We start from the raw sequence: 23,112 nt of genomic DNA on the forward strand, positions 1-23,112 counted from the left end.
GTTTTGACTAAATCTGCTTGGTTATTATTCAGTGGCTTTAAATTCCAAGAGCATTCCCGAGAAGCAAGGAAAAGATAACTAGAAAAGCGCAAGGGTTTTCGGGGCCGTGCTTCTGGAAAACACGCAGGGAGTTTGCAAATTGAGAAGCTGAAACCCACTACTCTTATCTTACCTATTTTTCTCCCATCTCAGGGTGGAGCGCTATTGCGTCGGTTCGCTTTCTGGATTACGCGGACCTCTCTCCGACAGCTGCTATCCCATTTCCCACCAGTAAGGGTAAGTCTCTCCCTTCCCGGAGGAAATAATTTACACGCTTGATTCTGCTTGTCTTGGCTGATTCCTTAAACTTTGCTTTTTATGACTGTGAATGAATGAGGTAGAAGGTTAGGAGGACTCACCGGTATTTTTAAGGAAACTGTACTGATACTGGTTTTATCTTAGCATTTCATAAAGCATATTTTGATTGCTGTGATATCGCTGCCAATAAAAGCGTGTTAATATACAATAACTCTTTTGGTAATGTGTCAAAACTGGAAATGTATTTTGAAAGTTCTTCAAATACCTCTGCCATTAGAACAATGTAAAAGAGACACATTTCAAAATTTTCTATAGTCAGCTGTTCATAGAAACACAAAGGATTCCTGCAAAATTGTGATTTGAGACAAAAATACAGAACTATTTAGCTATCCCTAGTTATATAGTTGGAGGTTTTCCCGGGCATCTTATCTTCCAAAATGGAGGCATCGGAGAAACAAAAGGATGTATTCTTTCTCTGCTGCTTGAGTATGCAATGAGAAGCTACTGGAAATAAACTGGCGTGTAAAAGAACACTGACCTCAACCATAACAGATGCTACTTCAATTTTGGGTTCTTTAAACAAAAGAAAAAAAAAAAAAAGAAGAAAGAAAAGCTTTTTGTTTTGCATTAAATGTTTCTTTCTACTTTGAGTAAGAACGAGGAAGATAAAGGGAAATATTTAGCAAGTGAACAAAGTGTATATTTGATGTGATATATATTAAAATCCTATTCTTCCTTCCTTTGATTCTTGAGGATGTTGTGGTTGGGGCAAAATCCTGAAAATCCTCCTTTCACTTTTGAAGTAGGCTTTGTGCTGGAGACTGATAAAATGATAGAACAGTATTTAGTACACTTAATAAAATACTAAACTTCATTTTTAAATTCATTTTTGTTTTAGAAAATAATACGTAGTTCCTGTTCATCAGTGTCTTTCACTTCAGTAGTCACTCAAGGATATAAAGGATTTATATGGCTAAGTACATTCGTATGTGCCTTTTATTTTTCTAAAAAAACCAAACCCATACTTAGTATTAAAATATCTCGAGTAAAGCACTGCATAATGTATCTATGCAGAGTTGGAGAAATCTCCAATGATTTCCAGCAACAAAGGTCACTTTTTCTTCTGATAGCCTAGTGACCTTTACATTAATTTTCCATTTTATGGATTTTCATAAATTATTTAGCTGTATGGTTAAATACTGCAAGCAAAGTTAATATAAAATACGAGGGTTTGTAAAATAGGACTTTGTTTGCGGGGACTAACAAAGCTGCTTTTGGAAAATTCTGCTACTTCTGTTGCCAGAAAATAAAAATGGTACCTTTTTATTTGTCACGTACTAATACAGAGCATATGTCCGACCGTGTTTTTAAACAGTGTGTAATAATGAATAAACAGTAAAATACATTATTATAAACAAGAATAAAATCAAGGTAATTGGTCTTTCTATGCCTCTTAGGACACTGAGCTTGGCTAAGAGAAGAAAAAATGGCAAATCCAATAATTATTTAAGATGCTGAAGAGGATAGACTACGTGAATGCCAATTAGTGCATGTTTTAGGTATGTTACTATGTGGCTGAGATGAAGGTGGGCATTTGTCAGCATTATGGTTCTTGGGATCTGAATTCCTTTCAGCAGTTTGAAGGAGCTGTTTCAGAAGTGATACGCTAATTTTGCAATACTTTCAACAGTCTGATAGAGATTGTGTAGGCACAGCTGAGAGGAAAATTTGGTGGGTTTTCGTATGCTTGAGAATAATCTTTTCTTCATCTGATGCCTATGTACTCCTCACTATACCAGGAATCTTCTTGTTGTATCTGAACTTGATTCCAAATCCACTGAAGTCAATAATATACTTTCCATACAGTTGAAAGACATTTGCCTTATAATCTGTTTCCAGGATATAATTCTTATTCATTTATTTGGGGGTGGGGGTGTGTGTTACGTTGTTGTTGTTTATAATATACATGAGAGGAATGGGAATATTTTATGAAAATCTGGAATTTAATTAGAGATATTTCCATAACTTTTTTTTTTTTTTTTTTTTTGCCACAAATGAGGCAATTCCTGGTTTTCACCGATGCAAATAAGTGGAAAATAAGATTCAACGCTTTTCTCGGTCATGAAAATGTTATGACTGTGGATTATACGTGTCTTCAGAGATACACCGACAGCTGAACGGCCTTCAATGCAAGGTAATTGCAATAATACGCACGGCATAAACGTCAGACTACAGTTGGTTAGACATATTTCACCACCGGGGAATTGTGGCTGAAATTTTTTTCACTGAAACCACTCGCTTTCTTTTTCAGCTTTATTGTCAATTTGTAAAAACTTACCTCTTGAAACAGCTTTCGCTGGAAGGCTTTCCTAATCCAAGATATAATTTCTCGTCTAAATGAAGAAAAGGAGCCACCCAAAATCAATCTACTTCAGACAGGCACTCGAGACTCTTGCACTTGCATCCGAGATAAGGAAGCTAGCCACTAGCCACTTGGCTAATCTGAAGTAACACACTAGCAAAATTTTTGAGAGATCACGACTTTTCCAGAGGCAGAATAGAAACATGAGCCTCGTGTCAGGTTGTCTTTTTTTTTTCCCCAGGTGGTGATGAAAACACTTAACCACACCAGTCTTCTAAGGAGATTGTGGAACCAGAATCGAAAAAGAAAACTCAAAACACTAGTAGGACTGCTTCCCCTAATTCACCTCTAAATTGGGTTTTCAGTGATAAAATGATCTTTCATTAAAAGAAATACTTATGAAAAGCTCTCCTTCCCCCCCCCGCTCCACGCACACACTCTAACAACAGGACATTTCCTGAAGGCAACAGAAAGAACTGTGCCCAGGACCATTTTTTTTTTTGACAGAAATCAAAAAGACCACATGCTAATGAGTTCTTTTTCTGAAAATGAGCTCATTACTGTTCATTTTCCTCTGCTTTTAATCTGTTCTTCAAGTATGTGTCTCTTTAAAAATTTCAAAAGGCATTTCATGAATCTGTAACAAAAGCAAAGTTAAAAAACAGACTTGCTCTAATGAAAAGCATAGTTGCGCTTCAGTCACGAAGGCGGGAATTTAATTATTGAAGAGAGGGAAGCAGGGATGGGCCACAGATCAGAGAAGCGAACTGGGAAAACAAATACGAAATTATATAAAGGGAGAGAAAAAGGAAAACGGAGAAGCCACAGGTGTTAAATCTGTCAAATGAAATGCACAATAAACTACAATTTAGTATAATTTATGAATGTGTATAATTTCCTGACGTAGTGTATTCCATCTGGGCTGAGATTATTTCTAATATTATAATTTACGGATAAAGAATTTAATTCAGGAAAATTGAAAGATAGTTTCTAAATAAAACTGAACTTCATTTGTTTCAGATTCCTCTTGGTCTGGCTGCATCTCTGCTGCCCACCAAGTTGGGTATTGATGGTAATACTTTGGTTTAGACTACTTACATTTAAACCTTTTTATTTACCTATGTACATTAACAGGATTTGAATGGAATGACCTGACCTGTGATTCAAGTTGCTTATCGAATAATCTAGTAAATTCTTTGCAGAATCAAACATTAAATTCTAAATGATTCTACATGTAACAGAATACATCCCTTCCTTTTTTGTTCTTCTGCATATTCCTCAGTTTTTACATATTTTAATCAATTTCTTTTTCCACTTTCTCTCTGTCAAGCAATGCCTGCTAAGCGGTTTAAAGATGTTGTCAATACTGAACTTTCTGCTAACTTACATGAATTAAGATTTTCTTTTGCCAAGTAGTAGAAGAATTCAGCAATAAACATTTCTTCCAGTATTCACTTTTTTGTTGTGCAACATTCCTTCGTATTATTTGAGGTGACTCAGCATGAGTCATTTTTATGACACTGAAAGCACCATTTATAACTGAAAAATGGGCTCTGAATCTGGGCAGTTAACAAAAATGATGGCCTAAAAAGGTATCGAAGCCCTTTAGAAATGTTAAAATAGGTGCTCTCCAATAAGGCTTTTTGTTTGCACTGTACCTTAGCACACAAAATTAGTCTGCGAGAAACGGACTTCAGTAGGTGTTCAGAGAGGTATACTCAGCTGTAATAACAGCTTCGCACGGCTCTGCTAGAAGCACATTTTTTTTCCCATCGTTTTATTGTATTTACATAGCTGGTTGTGTGTATTGTCTTCAACACATTTTAAAGTGAATTTTCTGTATCAGATGGGCATAAATAGTGATGGTATGCGTGGAAGCAGATTGATGCTAATGCAAGTAATAAGTGCAGAACTGTCCCATAGTTGCCGTGTGTGCCATACGGTAAGTATCCTTACAATAAAGGGTAAGGGCCGTACTACCCGGAGGTCAGAAATTTCATGCGCAAAGAGTGGGAATTAACTTTGCTTCTGTGATGTCTGTCAAAAATCTGAGCTCACTGGTGATTCTCAAGGGGCTCTTCTATGCAGTTTTGAGCAAAAGTGTATGACGAGTTGCTCGGCTTCACTTGCATACTCGATTATTTCTATATTTGAAGGCTCTTTTCCATATTCGTTACAGTATAATTGTGAGTACACTCAGGAACCGGGGTTCTGATTTCTCAATTATTTTCATTTCTGAAATTTTGAAATGTGGGTACCTTATTCCTTCTCCTTTTAAAAAGAATTGTAAAGTATTGCCTGCTTTCTCTGAGGTACTTTCAGCAGAGAAACTGATCTCTTAATTTGAAAAATCATGTCAGATGACAACTAGCCCTGTAAAGGCCCAGAAAATACAAAAAAAAAAAAAAAAAGGCATTTCACTTGCACTTTCATGTGCAGATTAGCTGCCGTTGCTGCCTTTTAGCTCATCTTAATATCAGGGCTTCTGCATACTGAGCATCCACTTAGTTACTGATTACTCCGAGAGCCTGGAAGTGATGATCTGCCTGTTGGGGAACCGCACAGGGACATAGATCCTACATCATCTAAGTATTTTGAGAGCTTCTGCGTTTCCAAGGTGCTAAAATAAACTCTTAACTCATACTTATTCGAGGGCAACGTGACTTCTCAACACCCTCTATTAAAAGTCATGATGTAATTGAACATTACGGTGATAAAATAGGACATTGTGGCCTATGGCAGGGCAATACGAAAGGCATAAAGCTTCGGTTAGAGACTGGATTCCAGTAGCGTCTTGGTGAGGTAACGATTCATGTGATTTATGTGTTTAAATGTAAACGCATTTGACATTCTTTTACTTGGAATGGAAAAGCGTGTTTTGCGTCCACCCTGCTACAGGTGAGCGTGCGGGATGTGGCAGACAAACTTCCCGTGCCCTGGAAATAGTGACCCTCGTTTGAGAGCTCTGTCTTCGACCAGAAAAATAAAAGTTGTTGGAGTAAATAATTTTTCTAAAGGGGATAAAGTCAATTCTCAACTTTGGCTTCTGAAGAGAAGTGAAGTTGTCAGTTTTACACCGGGTCGTAAGAACAAGGGAGCAATTCAGTTTAATTTTAACTTTTGAGAGAGATTCCTTTTCTGAACCTTTCGAGCTTTCGTACTGAAAGAGGGATAAATGTAGACGTAGTTGAATATGAAACAGCCGGGAGCGTTTATTAGACATTGTGGTTTGTAACCTTTAAAGAAAGGAGAAACCCGGGTATTATCATGAGCTTTCATTGGGTAAAATGAGAAACGGTAATAAGGAACGCTTAATACTGTGTATTTTTTTAGAGAATTATACATAGCCTTTTAAATAAATGTGTAAAATAATTTGTGACAAAAAAGGTTACGAACTGATTCCAGCCCATTTAAAACAAAGATTACAATAAACATGCACACATGAGGCTTTCAGGCTGAGCACTTAAAGGTCAACATCTAAGTTATAATTTTCCAACCGAGCTATGTTATCCCTCCTGCTTTTTAAAAATCAAGCCTGTTTTATTTGAGATGCGAAAATATACATTTAACCTCTAAGCACGCTCGGATTTCTGGATGGTGGTTTGATTTATTTAAATGTGTTAGGCACCTTGTTTGACCTCAGTCTGCCCATTTCCTTTTGTTGTTTTAGGATCCACGTGTTCTGTTTCAAGTGATTTTGGCACCCAGGTTGCAATACTTGGTGCGTAGTGCTGGGCTGAGCAAAATAGATGCAAGTTGCTTAGAGAAGAGATGTTTTCTTCCTTATCTAAATCTGCTGAGCTGAGCAATAGTGGTGCTTTCTTCTGAGATTTTCCATTTGGTAGCGCAGCTGATTTCCAGCCATTCCTATTTTTCACGCAGTATGAGTTCAGTTCTGAGCTCGTACATCACTGACCACATGCTAAAAATGGAATTCCATTTACATTTAATATATCTTCATCCCATTTCTTCTTTCTGGAAGGCTTGTTAGGCTCACATCCTCCTCTTTTAGTGGCTTGGGGTGCCTTTTAAGAGCACGGGCGTAATTCTTGATGGAACGCTTTCTCTCTTTCTCCCCTCAACATATAATTATGTGGTGGGCTGTTGAAGAGACTTAATCGCCTTCTCAATGTGCAGACAAATACTTTAGAGAAAGATATACATGCCTAATTAATAAAAGGCTGGCACTGCAGCATCATGTATCATCTGAGCATCACCCGATTAAAAATAACACGAAAAAGACGTGAATCGTGATGTCATCTACTCCCACCTTCATCTGAGTGATTCTGACATTGGCGCGAGATCTATCTTTCTTTACGTGTTAGAAGCATAAAAAGAAATGGGGAGGAAAAAAAATCTGACACTTTAAAGATTGCATAGATTTTGAAGACAGTCATGACAATATCGATAACTTTTTGACAGGTTTGCTTTTCAAATTTTCTTTTCAAATTTTCTTTTCAAATTTTCTTTTCAAATTTTCTTTTCAAATTTTCTTTTCAAATTTTCTTTTCAAATTTTCTTTTCAAATTTTCTTTTCAAATTTTCTTTTCAAATTTTCTTTTCAAATTTTCTTTTCAAATTTTCTTTTCAAATTTTCTTTTCAAATTTTCTTTTCAAATTTCTGGAGTTTCAGCTTCAGGAGCCTTACTGGGCTTTCGGCTGTTTGGTGGGCTAATAGATAACATGTGGTAATTGATGGTAAGAGTCTGGCATTCTGTCAAAAGCTGTCTCTCAAAGTTCATTTTTTACCTATAAACTTATGTTTGTTTACTGCAGCGAGCGATAAGTATTTACACCTAAAGCAGTTAAGATTTAGCTGAATAGTGGGTATGGTTGGTAGATGGTGTGTGGCATGTTCAGTTTTGCGTGGACTGTATGCTCTGAGCCTGAGGTGATTTACGCTGCAAGAAACTTTTCAGACCTACTTACGCGTAATTATGAAGATGAACACCACTGTGCATCGCTACCCCGATTTGTTTAACAATTCTGGAAACACAGACGGTTCAAGAACCAGCACCACCGGCTGAAGTGGGGTTAGGTGCCGTCTCCTGTTCACTTGTCCCAGACAGGGCGCACCATTTGGGCTCCTGCAGCTATAATATGTGACTGGATCTTGGACACCGTGAAGCTGGAAAGAAGAGCTGGTTGCTCTCTGTGTACCAATACCTATTTTTGAGTTCCTGTTTTCCGTGCATCGTAGTATGTAGTTTTCGTTAAAGAAAGAAGAAATCCCTTTGTTTTGGTAACCACGTGTTGAGATTTTGCTCCTATCAGAACAGTTCTTTTCTTATATCCCACAATTTGGGGGATTTGGGGGGAACAACTTCCTAAAAAATCAGTAGTTTTGAAAATACTGATGCTCCCAAGGATTATTGCACAGAAGTGAAAGAGAGTAGTCAATTTTGTATGAAGGATAATGGGTTGAATTTAGTAAAGTAGAACTGTGTTGTGAAGATATTCAGACAACGTTTATCAGTGCACCCTTTTTTTTTTTTTTTTTTTTGACTGATTTTGGCCTGACAAATTTACCAAAGCCCAGTTCAAATCTTATGAACAATTACAAAGAGGAATGAACCTACGAACCTGTACGACCGTCGTAGGCCAGTCCAGTTCAGACTGAAAATACACCGAGATGCGTTGGGCCCAGAGTTCTGAAACTCTGTCGCCTGTCAAGCGCACAATCCAGCTGCAGCCGCTTGCCGGGGTTGTGAGCAAAGGAAGGATTTGGCTGGAGCAGGGGCGACTTGGAGCATGCGAGAGTTCACGCAGTGTTGAGGAAGGTGGAAGAGTAGTCAAGGAGTTATTTTTCAATTTGCCTTCTTTTTAAATTATGTTCTCGTACAAGGCATTGTACTGGCCCAAGAAGAAAAGAGGTGCTCTCCTCATTAGACGCTGTCTGGTCCCAGCGTGAAGGTACGAGCGGGGCGGCTGCCGGGCTCTCCATTCAGAGCGTGAAAAGAAAACCAGAGGCGCTTCAAGATGTGTTCCAGAAGGCAGCGTGAGCCTTTTGTCTGATCTCAAGGAGTACTAATCCACACCTTGCAGATTTCTTTTGAGGGATGGAACCCATCGCTTCCTCTAAAATTATCTATTAGCTCAAGGTCTAGTAAGGAGGCTTGTCGCACAGTGAAGAGTCGCGTTCACCGCTGCCTTGCCTAGCGGTGAATCTCTCTTTCTGAGCGGCCATTTGAGGGCACTGTGGAAAACGCTGTTATCTAGCTGTTGATATTACTCTGCGTGTGCACTCCTGCTTGTTCCTATTAGGCCATTTCTGTTTGTGCCAAGAAATACGGTTTTCCATCACGTGTATTAAACAGTTTAGGAAGTACCCCTTAGACACCGTGCGTAATGAGGATCATGTTTTTAGCCAAATGAATAGAAGAAACTGTTCAGAAATTTGAAAGCACCGCTTCTGTGACTGCAACCTGTTGAGTGGCTCATTTGAAATCTACTTTAAAGAAGTCATACTGAAAAAATGTTTTTTGGACCCCGGCTTTGTCTCTCCATTACACCTGATTTTGAATTTGAAACAGGTGGGACAATTTTTGAAAAATAATAGCTTTAAATATTTGCTTGTCATGAAGTTGTGAGCATATTTTGTCTTGGCTGTCGAGGCACGACAATTTGTTTCTTAGGGAAGAAGGTGGTGTGCTTTATAAGTTTTGAAAACGCACAGGAATTTATTGATCTAAATATTAGTAACTAAAATGTATACTGGTATTTGAAATTCTATAGGAAGCTAGTTTACCTAAGCCGTGTATTTTTCAACTCTGTTTTTCTATCGCAGTGACTCTTCATACTTAAAAATCGGAAGACATAAGTTGTCCTGGGAAGAGGCTGGATCGCACCCAGAAGCATTGGTCTTTCTGGTGAGTATTGGGTGTTAAGACATTCAGGCTTTAGATTTTTTGTTTTTCGTGTTCTGGGAAAAGGTACTGGTTACGTAAAAGCGAAAGGTGTCTGTGAGAGAGAGCAGATTTCCAGATGTGCGCCACAAGAAAGTGAAGTTTTGCTGGCTGCTCTTACCATCTTACTCTGCATCATATGTTCTCTGATAGAAAAGTATATTCGCCACTGGAACTTAAAAGACAAATGCTCATCCATATATTAAAAAAGAAAAAAAAAAAACACTTGAAAGTAAAATGTATATTGATTTTTATAGGTTTATGGATGGTGGAATCCATTTCTAATAAGCAAAATGAAACCGCATGAACGAGAACTATTTTGTGATCCTATGAATTCATGAGATGGCATTTAAATTTTCAGCTCAGTCTTGTTTTACAAAATCTGTGTCTTCACCAGAACCACATATAATTTAGTCTCGAGTTTGCATTTGTGCTGTACAGTAGGGGAAACTTTGTGATGACTGGAAATCTCCCCTGGTGCAGTATGTTCAGCTGGTGAGGTATGCAGCTCAGCAAGCTCATAAGAGACAGCCAACTCCCGAAATACACATTCTGTTAAATAAAGCTTTGTAAGATGTTAACAGTTAATGCGTGTACAGTAACTCATCCTGGAAGGTGCAGTCAGTTGAAACTCTAAAAGGAGAAATGGATCAACAAAGCACGGATCTTTGCTACTCAAGTATGCAAAACAAAGCAGTAAATTATGCATCCTGATTATTAACATATGCAAATAGATCTAGCATATGCATAACAATTTGACTAGAAAAATATGTACATAAGTCAATGGAGAATCAGCAGGCTGTGCAATTTGATGTATGCGTTATGTAACTTGATCACAAAAGCAAATGAAATATTAAATGGCAACATGCATTATTTAGATGAATCGTTAAAGAACGCTAAAAAAAATCAAAGACCTGGTCCTTTAGAGGCACCGGTATCCTCGGTGACATAGTAATTGTTGTGGGGACCCAAAATCCCACACCTGCTCGCATTTACTTCCATTGCCACGACTTAGGAGCGGCGTTTCGCTCTGTACCTACGCAGGAGCGTCAGCACCTGGATTTGACAGACTCGATGAAGATAAATAGCACGCATCCGAGATTTAGTACCAGAGCTTTTGTTCGCTTCGCTCTCCCGTTCGTTTTCGTTCTTTTGTCTGCTTTCGTGATGTGGCACACGAGTCGGCGAGGACTGTACGTACGCTTACGAAACCAGCCGTGACTCGGGAAACTTCCGAAAGAAATCAACACTCCCTCACAAAAGCAAGATTTCTGTGCCCTTGCTTTGAGGAGGCAAAATGCAGTGCCTTTTGTTTCCCAGTTAGCTGGGGCCGCTCCACGGGGCTTTCGCTGCCCTTTTGATTTCAACACCGTCTGCAGGCTGGATTTTTCTCTCTTAGAAGCGAAGCAAGCCGGTACAAAAGTAGTAAGCCTACTTTTGGGAGATTGCCAGCCCCTCCCCTTTGAGAGGAAGGCCTTTGAAGTCCTTCAGAAGGGTTGCGTGCTATTTACCAACCTGTTTGAAGAATTTTCCAGGGGAAAAGACAACTTTAGCAAGATTTGCAAACCTCAGATTTCCATGCTGCTCATTGGTTTGGTTTTTGTTCAGGGAATGATATAGAAATCGTACGGATTGTATTAGACTTATTTCCTAGTGATAGGAGATTATATCTTTTTCCTAGTGATAGAAGATTATATCCAGGCCTCCTATGAGCTGCTTTGATATCGTTGCCCTCTTCTGGATGGTAGGATTATTTTTTTTGTATCTTTACAGATACATCTTCTGTTGGGGGTAAGCACAAGGAGTCTCGAATACCACGTCTTTGCAAAATGTGCACCATCATAGCTCTGAAGTGACAAGTAAATGGGCGGTCTCATAAAGACGCCGAGCCAATCCTGACTTCATGTTATACACTTGCTTTTCTCAGCTGCCGGCCTGGGCGATTTGTGCGTAGGGTATCTTTGTGCTCCAAAACGTCCATGCAGAAAACGTGATACCGGGAGGCGAAAAAGAGCTGTTAACTACTCAGGGCACTTGTTTTGCTATATAAGGAGGTCATTACTCTCAAATGTGTAAAACACAATGAGTTAATTTCATTGAATTTCAAAGCATGAGAACAGCACGTGGGATCAAAGGCCTTCTAGGCCGTTGGGTTTCCTACAGTAACTGCTAGCTGTTTGGGAAGCTTGGGGAAGACTATAAGGACAAGGCAACCACATAGCGATGCTCTGAGAGTGTTCTCTCATCTTCCAGGCTTCTGGAGTCAGAGGGGATGCCAGTGTGTTAAACACCTTTTCCTAGATAACTAGTCTGTTGGTTTGTCTAATTGCTTTTTGAATCTCTGCCGACTTGTAAAATTAAATCGAGTTCCGCCGCGTAATACGTACCGCCTGATGAAATAGCTCATTTTGTTTGTTTTGAACCTACCCTACGTTAATTTGTTTCACGCCTCCCGTTTTTTCTAGTGGAAAAGATAGCGAGCAGTCCTTATTTCATATTTCTTTTCCGTTGTCTCCTCTCTGAGCGATAGTTATTTCTTGCGTGGCAGACATTCAAAATTCATCGCTGTCATTTCCCGTATCTACATCTAATTCTAATCTAGCCTTTTTTGGACCTTGGGAGTGAAAGTGAGTCACTTTAGTGAGCTCCTGGCAGTAGGGATCACTTCAAAGGCTTTTATTGATAATCTCTCCCAGAACTGCCTGATATTGCTGCTCTCAGAAGGGAGTTGATGAGTGCATCATACTTTGTACCCTCTGCAGCTGCTCAGACCAGTGTGCAGGAACTGCCTTTGAAATATTTTACTGAATTAAAATCTTTTGAGCTTTTTCCCCGTCTGAATGAATTCTCAATTCTTCTCCTCAGCCTTCCTCCCCATCTTCCCTGCGCCAGTTAGGAAACCCTGCTGGGGTTGGGAGAGGCTGTTTCTGAGGTCTCTGCACAGCACGGACTCTGTCTGGCTGCTGTTGTGGTACTTGTCAAAAGCAAGACGAGACTCCCTCGAAGGTGACTGATAGTCTGTAGGATGCTTTTACCCTCTGATACAGCTCCATTTGCTTCCAGGACTGCCTAAGACAGATCCCCTGTGTCCGTTGAGGATGGATGTGTTGGACTGGTCTGGTTGGGATGGCCGTTTAGCACAAGCGGCCAGTCAGCTCATCGGCACAATCTGACATCTGGACAGATGTATCGGAAGTACTGAGGGAGGGTAGGAAGGAAGGTCCTGGACAAGGGAATGAGGAAGAGTGAAACAGTAGAAAAGCAGAGTACTGAGGATAAGGATATACAGGTACAGGAAGAGGCTGAGGACAGGAGTGGACAGCAGGAGAGAGGGGAAGGACAAAATACCAGGTAGCGGTGCTTCACAGGAAGCTGAGAATGGTCGCGAGGCTGTCATTTAATTTTCTGTACTAACTGTGGAGTGATTCTCGTGCTGAATATCTAGTTGTGAGGAAAAATACCTCCCGAACACGCACAAGATGGTTGGCTCTGGACTAGATGACATACGAACCGGCCACTAAATTTACACAATCACAGATAAGGTGAATATATACGTCTTTCCTTCTGGAGAACGAGACAGGACTCTGCCAGCCCAGAGTCCACCTCTGGCTGTAATAAAGACTCTGTACCTCTGTATTAGGGACCTGCAGAGGATGGTTTTCGTGCACGGGCTCTTTTCAGGCTGCCTTCTTGGGTTGCTGATCTTGCAACTGCTTCCACACAAAGCTATACTTGAAATACAGGACTAAATCTATCCTATGTCCTCACACAGAATAGCATTTTATGGTCCTAAATGATTAGTGCGCTACGTTTAAGAATATAAACCCCACTTTCTATATTTGGAATTGGACCAGAATAAATATAAAACAGAATATCCCTTGTGCTGCATAGTTTATAATTGAGTTTGCTTCTTTTTTCAATCTTGAACATATAGCTTATAAATTAGTGGGGCAGCAGAGTGAAACAGAGTGTAAAATATTACAATAAAACTGAACACTTTGTATCTTCCTCTCTCACAGTTATGATCATTACAGAAAATAGTTATTAAATCTCAAAAGATTGCTTTAATTGAATTGCTTGTGTAATGATAACTTACTGTTCCTGGAGTCCCACAGATTTAAAAAAAAAAAGTAATACCGCTCTTCTTCATTCAGAAGGAAGCTTCAATGTTGGATTTTCACATAAACAAACCTTTTATCTGTTAGGTACAAAACAGAAATGCCATCGTTCAACATCTTATATGCAATTAATTTAAAATTTCTTACATATCTATAAGCTTAATGCTATTTTACTTCTATTAATGAAGTTGCCCTTTCCTTGGTGATAGTTTTGTCTTTTGCCAAATTGCTTAAAAAGCAGCAAAACCCACCAAAGAAGTCAGCGTGCTTGATATTTGGAAAGTAACTGGAGAAACACACAGTATTACAACCTTGATCTTTTCTCCTTTATTTATTGATGTGTCATAACTCTTTTGTCAACCACGGGTGGCTCTTGACATCCTGCTTCGTCACGCATGCTCCCAGGTAAAGATATTTTTCTCTTCTTGGGGGTCAGAGATTGACCAGACAGGTATCCTAGTGCTTACAATTATTACTTTGGTTATCTTTACCCCTCGTTGCTTATACGTATGTTCTTGAAGTATCATGTATATATACGACTAACCGTCACTGCTGCTGCCACCTTTCTGCAGTTGCCATAAAGTCTTAACTCCGTCCTCAGGCAGCAAGGCTCCGGCAAGCTAGCGGAAAGGTATCCTGGCACGAAGCGATGCTCTGGCGTCCACGCTAGACCTGTGTTTTATACTTTGAGGATTTCAGTCTTTAGCAGCATCCGTTTACAACCCGGTGGTGACCGTCGGGACTCTGGCTCTCAGTTCAGCTCTGATTTCCCATCAGCAACCACAGCACCCCAGTGTTACGCGGAGCACTGTTGCTTCCAGTTCCCCTTAAAATACCTGTCACCTTACCTGGCGTTTCTGTGACGAGTTCATGAAAACCTGGATATCTTTTGGAATGTGTTTTGTGTCCAAGTTGGCGTGTTTTAAAATTTGTCTTCTATCCACTAATTAAAACAGCAGTAGATGAAAAAGAAATAGAAGCAGATTAACGGCAGCACATATGACATAAGTAATCAGACGCTTTCTTAGTGAACCATTGCAAATATAATCCATAGACATATTATTGGCATATAAACTGGGCACAACACGGATTTTAATGAGATTTGATAGGCTACTTAAATCAGATTCTTGACAGGATTATTCAAATGTGTTCAAGCTGAAAAAATCAGAAAATAAATAAAGTAATTGCAACATTTGTGGTAGCAAATACTTTGAATTTGCAAAAGATTAAAATACTGAACCACATGGCTACCAGTTTTCTGTAATGAGGATAACATCCTCAATAGGGAAGGGTTCTATAAAAAGTATGTTTCCTGGAATGAATATGAGGTCCACAATGAACAATTTAGTAGCGAAAGAGAGGAACCAGCACGGTTCGGCTATCTTTATGGCTCAGTCAGTCCTTAGTAAGAAGCCATTTTAGACAAAGCTACTATAACAAATAATATCTCTGACGAGCAATCATTGTGGTGACAGTGCTTTCCTCTCCTTAAAGGGGGTAGTGCTATTGTTATCGGGCTTGTTTGGGTTTTTTTTTTTGAAAAGCAAAAATTTCAGTGTTTGAGGAAATTTAGTAAATTTAGAAATTTAGTAAATTTACAGAGGCTTAGTATTCACATTTAATGCATTTCTTCATTTATGGTGTCCTTTATTTTCATCTCTCAACTGACACCAATAATTGTGCTCAACGACACAACTAGCACTGGCTTCTTTAACTGTTAGTGCTGGTTTTCTGTATCAGTCTCGCATCCAAATTAAGTCATTTAATCGTCCACCTTTCCTCATTTCTGTAAGTCACACAACTTGTTTCACTCTATACGTCTTTTAACAGCTGCCTCTGCTCTATATTTTCTAATGTAGCAAGTCCCAGATATTGATCATTTAAAAGTGAGCGTTGCTAAGTCATAGTCCAGGAGTTTTTCAAGTTAAGCTGGAATAAAATGCCAAACTGCAGATCCTTGCTTTTGCAAGCCTTCCACTATTTACGTTTTTGTGGATAATGTAAATTGTAATTCGGTATGATTACCGGGGGAGAAAGGTGAAATTGATATACACCTCTCAGGGAAATATGTGCTCTTTTCACGTACGAAGGACAGAGACAGAATCATCAAAGTCATTCTGTTTTGGAAATCTCCCTCAAAAATTATTAGTACTTCTGCCAAGTTGATAGATTGCCTGAATGTGAGTTGTTCACGGTCAGCATGTTCACTCAGTTAGAGAAAAGGAAGTTTCGGGGCTTGGGTCTGTCTAATCTGGGTCTTCATGAGATTCCTGGCAGGATTATCCAAATGTGTTCAAGCTGGAAAAAAACCCTCACGTTAAAACAAGTTCTTGTAGCATTTATGGCAGCGAACAACCAGAATTGGTAAAACAGAAAGACACAAAAGTGGTGGCTTACCAGAACAGTTTACCGAGTCCCAGTAGAGAAGAGTTGTTTAATTTGAAAGAGGTCCTCTAATTTCGGTCTCCACAGAAACCGGCAGTCAAAATAAAGGCACAGGCTACGCGGTGCTCTCCTGTCTTTTTAATTTTTGCACTGGTTGCATTGCATTATTGCAGTTAAAGGGTGCAGCCCGTTTCCTGTACCTAATACGGGGACTAAGCCCTTCACCTCTGCCTGTTTTTAAGCAGCTAGAGTTTGCGTTCTGCTGGAAAGGCGAACGTTTCTCATTTTCCAACAGGTTTCTTTCCGAGGCATAAGAAGGGATCAAGTACCCGCTCGCTTTCTCCTGCTTTTCAGCGGGTTGGTTTCTCATACTAATTTCCTCACAACCTATCTTGTTGTAGGGCGTAATGCTCTGTCTCCACCTATTTAAGAGAGGAGGATGATGCCTGCGTGCCTTTTCATACTCGAACATTTGAGTGAAAAACTTACTCATACCTATAATTTTAGAGACATCCAGAAGACAAAAAATAATCATAATTTAATGTACAACTTATCCTAAAATGGACATCGCTCTTGCTGCTGTCATGCATTTATTGATACTAAGACAGCATTTGGGAATCCATTTGGTGAAAACCTGTTGAAAGTATGAACTCCTTTTTCATGAGCGCACTCTTGCTCCTACGAGATAGAATTCACCCCTTTGACATTTTATCTAACGAGATGAATTTGTACTCATTTGCTTTTCAGTTGTAAAAGCTTTCCACTCGTACTTTAGGCCAGGTACATATCTGTAGTGTTTGTTTTTTCATCTGCAATTTAAGATGTGAAAAAGAAAGTCACTTCAAAGCGGATGAAACTTTCATCCTTCACCTCTCCTACGATTCACAACAGAATAGTTTAAGGTCTTGAATTTGAAATGAGTATTTCAAATTTAGGAGACAAAATATTGTCCCGCAATTTGCACATAATGATTGATAAATTTGAAGACTCCCTAAATGTTCTTTTATACATAGGGATATAATGCCTGCTCTTGCTTTCGTTCAGTTATTCAGTTTCTGAAGGTCATAATACTTGATTTCATATAGCATAGTTTAACACAACGTGAGAAAACCGGGATATCCAGAGCCCCCTATAGTGCCGTCTCCTTGACATGTTTTTCAGTGTTTGTGCAGTGGCCAAATGTAAAGAGGCTTTGTGTTTCTAGTATCTGTTTCATACCTTCAGAGTAAAATACAGCGTAGAGGTTGTATATAAATACAAACAATAAAAAAAAAAATGAGGTTTTAAGATTAAACAAAGCAACATGATGTCTCAGCATGTGTAGAGGAGGTTGATGTCATAGTTTGTAACAGAAAAGTGCTTTCTGGTATTTTTTTAGTATGTATTAAGGAGATATACAAGGCTGAAATGAATGATATTCCAATTTGAAGTTTTAACAGGGTGAATACTTTCGCTCTAATCTATTGAAGCTTTTGTGGAGTCCAGCTGAATACAACACAGTCACTCTTTTTCCTTAAAATTAAATACTTCACCTGCACTGAGGATGGAGATCTTAGGATTTTGGCTTAATCAATGTCCCATTGCGCTCACTAAGAAATTTCCTCCTTCACCTGCTTCTTATAATTAGCCAAGAAGTTTAATGTCTCTTAATGGAACATTGAGCATCGCCTCCTGCTGCAGGTAAATTGACCATTCATCTTTCGCTTTTGTGGTAATTCCTGTTTTACTCGTACCTATTTCCAACTCCTTCCCTCAAAATATATTACTTAATTAGTATTTATAACAATGGCTTATTGTACGATGGGGTTCAAAGGTTTGAGAGTAGTTTAGTGAAATATTTCAGCTGCTGACTGGTAAAGCCATTATCGCTCTCCAGAGGGGAGCTGTAGACTTTATATGATTCACTTAACAAAATGGACCAAAGGTGAGTGTGAGGTGATCCTTAACAGGGTTATTGGTAGGATTGTATCGAAGAGAGCGTACCCAGGAAATAGGGTTGTCTACAGGATAACAAGATTATTCCCTGCCAAACTCACCCTGTAAAGAAACGGGCATAATATGCAATAGAGGAAACGAATGGGACCGCTAGAGATTTGAAACAGATCTTTGATTACAGCGGCGCTGCCTTTTGGAAAGGTGGAGTCTGGAAAAGTTAGGGAGTAATGGGCTGGAAAAGTTGTGAAGTGTCGAATAAGATTAATAGCAAAAAAGGGTGTACTATATGTCAGGTGAGATGCAGTTTAATATTAACCCTTATCCAGCAATATTTGTTTTGAATGCTTTCGGCAATCCGAGATGAGGTTTTTACACAATCATTTGATCAAGTGTACTTGTCAGACAGAGCGTTTTAAATATCACGCTTTTTAATTGACTATCTCCATCAGACAGACTAATGTCTTTCTGGCTCCAGTTGTCTTCGGTTCTAACAAGACCATCTCGGGGTCATTTATACCGCTGGGTATAAATTCCTGTAAGTCTTTCTTCTGCCATTTATCCCACTAGACAAATGTAACTAAATTTGTTAATGCGTGCCAGCAAGCACAGGCATCCCTGACTTATTCCAAAACAGTCACTAAACCTCTTACTTAAATAGATAATGTACTGTGTATAATAAGCTCCATGCTTTCGAGGGGTCTTTTCTTCCCGTGGTTTCTGCTTTGGGCTTGTCATTGCCAGACAAAAGCTCTTGTGATGCTGTCTTGATAGATTATAGGGTGGGGACACGTTCATAAGGCTTTCCGGTCTTACAAGTGCTAATCCTGGTGAACTGCTATTGCCAGGAATCGAGGACAAGATATTAATGGCTCTGGGGGCGTGAGGCGGGTGTCTTCATTTTGTTCCGCCTTTACGCTGTCCCAGAAGCAGCTCTGGGTGTCTCCTCACAGCTTTCTACTCCCTGTGCCTCGCTCGGGAGGTGCACAGAGGGACGAGTTTGCTACACGGAGCGCATGGAGTGCAAATATGGCTTAATGCACTTTGTGCGAGTTTAGAAATGAGATGAACTTTGCCTGCGCGTCTCCCTTAATACGACAGTATAAACTCCAGCTACCATCTAGCACGCCTTCCAGAAGGCATTTCTCTTTCTGAACGCCGTCATCCTCACCAGTACGATTTCTTCTTGAGCTGTAATGTTATCGACTGTGGCGAGCCAGTCAAGTACGCTTTTTCTGGGCTGATTTGTCCCATTCCAGCACCGAACAGTTTAGTCGAATAAAAGAAACCAAGGCACCTGCAGTCACTGTCTAGAGAATTCAGGTAATGCTGTCCCCTTTTTAATTGCGTATAATGTCTTAACAGAGGACTGCAAAGGGATTCAGTCAGCAGCACGAGAGAAGCACAGATCTGAAGGCAAGATTAAAGGAATGACTCGTATCCTATGGTCAAGATGAGCCACCATTTATCCATGGGGCAGACACCAGGATTAGGGTCAAAGGGTTAATCTGTGTATCGGGGTGAGGGGGTGGTTGAAGGAAGAATAAGGCAGGGAGTTGGTCAAGGCTACAGCAAGAAAGACCTGAAGGTATTGACAGGTAGATCAGGGGAGGGAAGCAGAGATTGTGAGAAATGAGCTGCTGGGATAGAGCTGAAGGAATCACTTAAATGAACCGAGGGAGAACTAGAAACAGAAGTATAATGGTGGTGTTAGGCAGGTATACGCAGGCCCACCTCCCACTTTTTTTTTTTTTTTTTTAAAAAGTGAGCTAAAACAGTTTTAAAACTAGCAGGAATTCTAGCCTGGAGGCTTGGGCAGCCTTTGTCTTTTATATTTATAGTGAATCATTTACCAAAGGAAAAAGCATTTCGCCTGATCCAGATCTAAAAGCGTTTAGAAATGGGAGGGGGAGAGGAGGGGAAGAAATCCTCCTCGCTCTGAGCACTGGCCAGAAATATTGTCAAATCAGAACAGAGATGTGGAGCTCCCTCCTCAGAGTGATGGAGATTTGTGGTGCCACGGGACTGGAAAGAGGCTGCGCAAAGAGCACACCTCGTTCCCATGTGCCGCCTGCGCTGGGCCATCCACGTCAGGGAACATCAACGGCGTTTTGCGCTTCTGTCCCCCTCTCTCTTCTCTGCGTGGGGTTCATCCTCACAGTACCCAGATGTGGGAGAAGAAAAGACCCTTGTCCAAACGTAGAAATGGCCCATGGCTCTGCAGTTTGGACATGGTCCATGTGAGTAGGGAACTGGCAGGGCACGAGCTGCCACCATCTTTACACTTCCAAATTATGCCAAGCTCCTCCTGCCTTTATTTTAAGCAGCAGGTCCGCGTCATTTCCAGTGACAGAAATACCTTTTGTGTACCTCAGGAGCCCCTTTCACTTCTCTGGTTCATTTTCCTATAATTATGTCTCAACTAGTAAGACATCTGCTTGGGAACTAATCCTGTGTTTTTGATTAAGGATCGCTTTTTTTTTTTTCATCACCTTCATTCTCCTTCAGTCTTTTTTTTGAAAAAGGAAGAAGAAAACTCATGGCAGAACCCGCCCAAACCTTGTAACACTTCAGTGAACCCTAAACAAAGAATCTTCCGTGTCACTTAGCGATATAAACGAGCATTAGATGCAATAGAAGTTATATTTAACTATATCATTAAGCTCTTCACATGCGAAAGAACATTGAAAAGGGCAGAAGATAAGACTATTGTCTTACAGCTCTTCTATGATTAATTACCTGAGTGAAGCAAACAGAAGGCCTGTCAATTCCCAATTACGATATTGCCCCCATTTGGATTATAAACATTCTTCAGGATTAACTAATTTATGGGCCATATCATCTGCAGTAGTTGCACATTGTCCATACCTTCGTTATGGCCAGTGTAACCAGGACAATTTACAAGGGTGGAAGCTCTGACCTGATGTCAGTGTGATAGAAAAAATGATACTTTATTCTCATTATCCTTACTGTCAGCACATACGGCACTTCTGTGTCCTACAATTCCCTTAACACAGAGCAAATATTTACCAAGCTCCCTAGTTTGCTTGAGCTGGACTACGGATGACCAACCGTCATCGCCAGTCCGTTCATCAACTGAGATAGTTTGATCCTTACTTTATAAGAGCCTCTGATCAAATAGGTTTCTTCCTCAGGCAGCGTCCAAATTCCACAAACTGATTCTTACGTCACTTGCAGTACTCGGCAGTAAGATTTTACAGTCTCCTGGAAAACCACTGTTGTCTTACTTCTTACTGCTAGAAACCCCATTAAGAATTCCAGTTTATTCTGGGGGGAGGAACAGTGCTGAAGGATACCTTATCGGAAGCCGGGTCTGTATACTTTTGAATGTTAATGTAAGAAACATTATTGCCTTCATTTCCATTTGAAATAAGTATCGAATGCCAAGTATACCTTGGTGCTATCACCAGGATATGAGACCCTCCGTTCTGATGACAGTAATAAAGGCTATTCTTAAATCTGAAAGACTTAACGCCTTGAAATATTAATTCTTCCAGAGTTTTGTTTTATAAAACGTATATAATTCAAAGGCACTGGATAGTGAAACTACAGTGGCAAATTACAAGAGTTATTAAAAATTCTCTTTCAAGCTAATATCAAGTCATCAAAAAATTGAATACACCTGACCCTTTTATCGAAGTGTAAATTAGCAGCCCAATGGTAATATTCAGATGAGCAAAAGAAATATAAGCTCTTTTTGATGAAAATAATATAAGAAAGTGCTTCCCTACTGTGAATCATCTTAACACGTGAAATAGCATTTTGGTACAATGATCTCTGCAAAGGGCACAGCAAGCTGGCAAATATGGAAACAAAAGATGAAAGAAATTTTGTGTATGTCTGGCCCATGTTTTATTCCCTTTTTAGTTATTATATAAAATCCGAACATCTCAAAGCACCTGTGTGTGTTACTTTACAAAAAAGTGACTAGCCCAACCAATAAGCTGTTTCCTTACAAAAACCACTAGTTATGGATGTAAATTAAAGCTAAAGCATATAAAAGACTGACCATGTTTAAGAATGTTTCTTGTAAATATTTTCATCTACCGATAATAGCTGCTTGTACTGCAGCATTGAGTGACATCTTTTAAAAAAAAAAAAAAAAAAAAATAAAAAGCTGGGCATTTGAAACAGGATTGTTACAAAATTGTAGAGATGTATTTTTCTTCTATAATTGTATATTTTAGCAAAAGAAATTCTTGAAAAGAAATTGAAGTGTATGTTAACACAGAGAAAGCAGGTTTTTTTCTTCTGCGCGCCCACCCGTGCTATTTGCTAAGACCACCCATGGCAAAGGCGGTATAGGGTAAAATTCCTCAGTGGAGGGAAATCCCTTCTCCTGTAGAAAAGACTTTATTGTATTATGCTCGTCACTTTTGTTCTGTGATGGAAATTGGACTACTCTGTGTCATATGTGTTAATATCTTTCATGGGCATGCGGATAGAGTCTGTGTACAAAGCAGACAGCTGTGCCTTTCCCACCATTAATTTTACTTGCTTTCTTTTTTCCTTTTGGTGGATACAGCTCACGTGGAGCCACTCTGCCCACAGGCATTAATCCAACAAAACACTTGAGCGTGTGCTTAACATTAAGCAAATGGCTAAAGCCATTGAACTGTGCTGTCCTACTTATGAGCTAAGGTGCTGTAATGAATCAGAGCTATAGATTCTGGTCCAGCTCTCATGGAAATCAGTGACGTGGGCAGCGTTCGCATCACTGAGAGCCTTGAACTAAGCCCAAAGATCCAAGCTGCGTGCTGAAGGTAGCTCTACTCTCACATTCGATGTGATTCAATACTATAAAATACTGTAACGCATTATAACTTATTATAAAATCATTAAATGCAGTGCTTTCTGCTTTTTAAATAATTGAAGTCATCACTAAAATGTATAGTTTTTGCCCTGTGTTGTCCCAGGTTGCCTCCTAAGATTGCTGCTGATACTGAAAAGAATTACGATCGACAAAAGGGGTATTTGTTTTACATCTTTATCTTGGCAATTCAGAGTGAGAGGTGAGCATATTGTTCATGATGATTCATATAACTACCTCTGCAGAATCTTTATCTAACTTAAAAGCCTGTTCTCCTGGGGA

General features: G+C 39.6%; 1 long non-coding RNA gene across 1 annotated transcript in view; it reads left to right on the forward strand.

Annotated features, from left to right (window-relative positions):
- Positions 1-9,469: 9,469 nt before the first annotated feature.
- Positions 9,470-23,112, forward strand: part of LOC309671616 — a 44,574-nt gene continuing 30,931 nt past the window's right edge. Inside the window, exon 1 of the long non-coding RNA XR_014269167.1 lies at positions 9,470-9,528. This is a non-coding gene — a long non-coding RNA (uncharacterized lncRNA). The remainder of the gene's footprint in view (positions 9,529-23,112) is intronic.

The sequence above is a fragment of the Vanellus vanellus genome (assembly GCF_965231255.1).
Source record: "Vanellus vanellus genome assembly, chromosome: 4".
NCBI lineage: Eukaryota > Metazoa > Chordata > Aves > Charadriiformes > Charadriidae > Vanellus > Vanellus vanellus.